This window comes from Genypterus blacodes, unplaced genomic scaffold, assembly GCF_046128005.1.
Source record: "Genypterus blacodes isolate CSIRO-AG114 ecotype Tasmania unplaced genomic scaffold, CSIRO-AGI_Gbla_v1 ptg000043l_1, whole genome shotgun sequence".
Taxonomy (NCBI): Eukaryota; Metazoa; Chordata; class Actinopteri; order Ophidiiformes; family Ophidiidae; genus Genypterus; species Genypterus blacodes.
Window position 1 is genome coordinate 546,262 of NW_027466856.1, and position 5,682 is coordinate 551,943.

Consider the following 5,682-nt stretch of genomic DNA (forward strand, 5'->3'; position numbering starts at 1 on the left):
TGCCCCTCCCCTCTACATAACGCGCGGCGGTAAATAAATCACGTCGCCGACTCTGTTTATCGATTGTTCCCTCCGTGCTCCGAGGCCTTCTCTCTCTCTCTCTGTCTTTTTTCTTTTTTTCTTCGTCCGCTAGTTCTTCTCTGGAGGATGAATTGTTGCTTTGTGCATTGAGGAGGCAGAGGCTGTCAAAACACAAAAGGTGCCAGGTCACAAAAAAAAAGCAGAAGAAGAAAAAGAAGAGGAGACGGGAGCGAAGAGGAGTGAGCTTTGACGCTGCGTCGTTAGCCTCCATTAGGCTCTGTGTTAATCACAATCCTTTCAATTAGTCGACGTGGTTTAGTTTATTTGGCTGGAGGAGCTGTGTGTGAGTGTGTGTGTGCGTACACTCCTGACTCTATCAACACTGCAGTTCAAGTTAATCAAAAGCTGCGGGCGTACGTTCATTTCAAGATGATGAAGGTGCACAGCTTCATTGATCAGTAATCAGCTTTAAGTGCGTCAATGGGCTTGATAGTTCAGTGACTTCTGGGTTGCCAGGTTGTGAATAATCCTTTTAGCTCTGAAACATATCAGCAAGATCCTTGAATGGCCAGTTTGACAACATGAAACGAATATATCAATATCTTCTAACATTTATAGCTGCAGAACTGATTGATTATGGGAGAATAACCCAGAATAATAATGGGAATCGGGATCCTTTAAAGTTTGACTTAATAATGGTGCTGATAAATTAAGTAATTTGATTTGAACATATTTTGTTAGTAATTACAAGCTTTCTCTTTGCTGCTACTCTGTGTTGCTACGTAAACAATGGTAGCTGAGTCGAACTTGCTAGCTAACAACGTAGCAGCAGGTTGTCTAGAGTTAAATTAATAATTGGCAATTAACTTTAAACATGACATTGTCTGTGGGACGTTTTCAGACAAGTTGTCTTTTAAGTTTGAAAACCTGACATGTTCCTATCTGATCTTAACTTATCTTATCAGGTTGTAGCGATGAGAAAGGGGTTATGTTAGCTAGCGATGAATGCTAGGCCTGACTCAGCATACTGATACAAAGCTTTACACTCTACCTGCCTGTAAAATAAGCTTAAATAAATGAAAATGTGAAATTATAACCTTGCTGCACTATAGTGTGTGTCTATACAAATACATACAGTATATATGTATATGTATATGGGTGGGAAAGTGAATGGGGAGAGAGCTGGAGTAGATTAAGTGGATCTATCTGCTTCATCCATATCAGACATATGTTGAGATCACATCCATATAATCATTTACTCACGGTCACGCCGGCGTCCCTGTGTGTGCATGTGTGTGTGTTGGGGGGGATCTGAGGCTGAAAACGTCCTGTGACTAGCAATCAGCGCTAATAAGATCCGTCCTTGCTTAAAAGACTCCATGAAAAGCCTTAAATCCATTCACATAGCACATTCAAAGGGGAGATAGAAGAAGAAGAAGCCAGTGTGCTGTGATGTTCTCTCTCCCTCTATGTGTCTCTCTCTCTCTCTCTCTCTCTCTCCATTACCATTCCCAGGTTATCCCGCCAGCCACAGTGAATGAATGCAGAGTGCAAATGAATTAAGGGAGAATTAAGGGAGCCTACACAAAGTGAAGCCTTCCCAAATCTCAGCACAGATGAAAGGTAGCCGCTCATATGCACATGTGCACACACTCACACACACACACACACACAGCAACGCTTACCTCCGTTTTCCACCCACACACACACACATGCACACACACACTACCCCTGCGTACTGTGCAGCAGATAGGCGTTTGTAGATTTGTGGATGTTTGTTGCGAGCGCTCGTCCTCACCTTGTTTCTAGGCCGTGTGCCAAACACAACTTCCTGCCGTCCGCAGTCGAGGCAGCACAACGGCGCTTAAAGTAGTAAGCCCCCCCCCTCAAGTATATTCTATCAGCCGGGGAGGAAAGTTTGTCAAAGGGAGGACAAAGAAGCCAGAACACAAAACACCAGTACACATGGGTGTACACACACACACACACCACGCTGGCCATGACCTGCAAACTACTACTGAAGTAATGCAAATAATGCAGGGAAAGAGGAGGAAGGAGTGTGTGTTTCACCAACATGATGGTGTGTGTGTGTGTGTGTGTGATGCTTTTCTAACTAAACAGAATCGTTACCAAAAAGTTGTTTTGCTGATCCACATCCAAACTGTGTGTGTGTGTGTGTGTGTGTGTGTGTGTGTGTGTGTGTGTGTGTGTGTGTGTGTGTGTGTGTGTGCATGTGACCATATCAAAGGGGGATAATGTCGCAAAACTTTAACTCTTAAACGTTCACACTCACAGTGCAAGTCAATGGTTTCCTGTTAATTAAATGTATTTCAGGCTTTCAAAATGAATCATTTGATGAAATGATGTTCAAAGCAGGAGATTGGAACTCTTTCACGTCCAAAAACTGATATTGATCAGTGCTTAAATGGTTTTACATTTGTAATGATCAAGGCCTTATAGATGTTAATATATGTGAGATTTTTTTTGAAAGAGTGACTGATCAGGCCTTTGCTGAGCCATTTTGAGCCATTTTGTAATATTAAGGGAGCATCGAAAACGAAGGAGAACTCCTCTTCCTCTAACCTCCTTTTTCTTTCCTTTCCTTCCTCCGTGTTGAGGTGATGCGTTCTGGCCGTTGCTCCTCTCCTTCATTTTGATTTGATATAATCTGTTCTGATCCGCCGCTATTCTCTCCGGTCGTTATCATCATCGCACAATCGCTTCTGAAAGGTCTGGAAAAGCTGTTTCATCGATTCCAGCCAGAATGCAGATTGATCCAGGGGACGAATTTGCATGGGAATCCATTCCCGCGCCAGCCAGGGAGATCATAATCGATCAGGTGGGATAACAGCTGCGTGCGGCCTCCTCGCCTCACAGGGGTTAAGGTGAAAATTAATTTGCTTGTTCGTTAGTTACATTTCAATCCCGTAATTAAGTCTTGCAAATGATTAAAATGTAAAACAATGGAGCGATGAATGTGACTTTGATTGCTTGTTTGTTTTATTCGATAACATGATTTGTTGGCCTGACGACCGTGCGCGCTGAATCCTAATGAAGGTGAGCGAGCGGGCAGAGCTGGAGAAAACGTAAACCTATCTGGAGAACGCTGTGTGAAACTTTAACCGCGGCGCTCCAGTTTAAGGAGGAAAGTGACCTGTCAGAGCAGTTTCAGAGACGTTTCTAGAAAGAAGAGAACATTTCCAGCACAAAGAACCAACGGGAATTCATCAAACTTTCAGCGATAGAGAAACACTGCACGGCGAGTTATACTGAGCCAGTTTCAAGCCAATCAAATGAAAATATTTGTCAGAAATAAAACTTAAAGCAAAATGAATCTGTTAAAATTAAGAGATAATGCATTAATATTCATTACCTCATTTGACTCCAAAACTCGTCCAACTTTGGGTCGATTCTCATACAATTTCACAGGTAGAATCGCTGGACCGACCCCGACAGAAGTTCCATTTATGCTTTTTTGATATTTGTTATTGTTTTGGTGTAATTGGCTTCCAAAGTTCTTAAAACAGTTCTGAAATGTTGGAAAATATAGTGAAAATAAAATGACAATCGACGATGATGTAATGAGTATGAAGGTAATTTGAAAGAATCCTTAACCATAAACTGGAGGTAAAGTAGAGTAGAGTAAAGGTTAATGTAGTATATTCTGTCTATATATGTGTTCTATGTCTATAATGTGATTTTGGCCGCAGCGTTTCTGCGTCGACCCTGACGACTTGATCAGTCACACCCGCCTGATCGTTAGCCCTACTTAACCAATCTGTGGAGGCGCGGCTGCATTGAATCGTCGTTATTTTGCCTCGTTTGTGTGTCTATTGTCTGCATGGCGGTCAAACTTCCATAGCTTTGCGGGAATTTGAAACCAAACTCCCAAACATGAGGTGGAAAAGTGTCAAAACTGCTGGACACGAGCCACACGTACACAGGGAAGTTATGCTGCCTGTGTGTGTGTGTCTGTGCATGTGTATGTGTGTGCGTGTGTGTGTGCGTGCTGGAAGCCTTCTGGACAGGGCCGAGGGTGAAGGGGAGCGCTAACACACTCTCCTTGTCAGCGGCAAGGGTAATTACTCCTGGCTGAAATTACTCAACATTTGTTTATAAGCTCCCCTGAGCACACTGTAAATAGATTGTCTGCTCTGAGTCCAATGCCATTGGAGCCCCGCTGTCCCCGGCAACGCACACCCGCACACACACAGACACACACGTGCGCAATTCTGTCAACTCAAAACCATCTTTACCTCATCTCCCATATTGAACATGTTATACTCTTAATGAATTAGATATCTTAAAGACCTTGGCGCCGCTGAACCCGGCACGGCTCCCGGCCTTGGATCATTCCCCTCCTCATACAACTTTGCATGTGGTAGAGTTGAATCTATTAATCCGGTATTGATCCCTGACTCGCCCCGGCTCCTTTTCCCTCTCATAACCGCGCTCCTCACGTCCCCTCCCACCATCTCTCCCTCTCTTTTCTGTAAGCGTAAACAATGGCCGTGCTCCTTTTTAGCATGCATATGAAGGAGAGAGAGAGAGAGAGAGAGAGAGAGAGAGGGGGGGGGGATGAAAACACACAAGCGCGAAAAAAACGAAAGCACTCCAAGTCAAGGTCCGTCCATGTAGTTATTGTACGCGATGGTTCCTGTCAGAGATGACAGTTTGAAACACTTGACCCACAAAAATGAATTCTCGGCCAGGGCCATGTGACAGCCCAAAGTAATTCATTCCTTTGAAACGATGAGGGAGACGGAGAGACGGAGCGAGGGAGAGAGGGAGTGACACGGAGAGTGATGGAGCCAGAAAAGGCAAAGAGGGACGACAGAAGCAGAGATGTGAAAGAGGCAGAGTGTCGGGCGGCTTATTATTAATCTGCCTTGTGGAAGGAGGGAGATTGCGATTGTATTTAGGATAAGTGATTGGCTTAATGATGATTCTGATTGTGTTCCTCTGTACACAAACCTCCCAACATATGTCGGCGTTATTGCAAGCTGCCATCCGGGCTAATTTGTCTTAATTACAGCGAGTGCGCATTCGCTGCCTGCCGCCTTCGTCCACGGAGAGAGAGAGAGAGCAAGAGAGAGAGAGAGAAAGAGAGAGAGAGAGAGGCAGGCAGTTAGATGGAGTGGAGGGTGGGGAGCGCAACATCTGTCTGCAGAAGGAGATGAGGGAAAACACACACGTTGGTAATTGCGGGGAACACACACAGACAAAGAGTATATAGAGGGGAAATACAAACACACACCTCTCTAATAAAACCTCAGTCCACACACACACACACACGCACACACACCCCAGCAGCATCCCTTAGCCCTTACCTCCCGTGTCCTGCTAATGGCGGCCACCACAGAGGTGACTGTGTGCAAATAGGGCCGAAGCGCCGATGGCCATCCATCACGAGGCCCCGGAGCAACATTACACCGCTCTAATGGCCCACTCTGGCCTTCCTTATGATATTAATCCACCGCCTCGCAGCGCTGATTTCATTTGTAAAGTGGCGGGGGGAGACAAACTGTTCATTTTTTTCTACCCCCCCCCCACCCACCCGGGCGCTAACAGTGACGCAAACACACACACACACACACACACACATGCACACGCACGTGTTTCTGCATGTTTGTGCCACCGCTACTCACCTTGGTCTCCAAC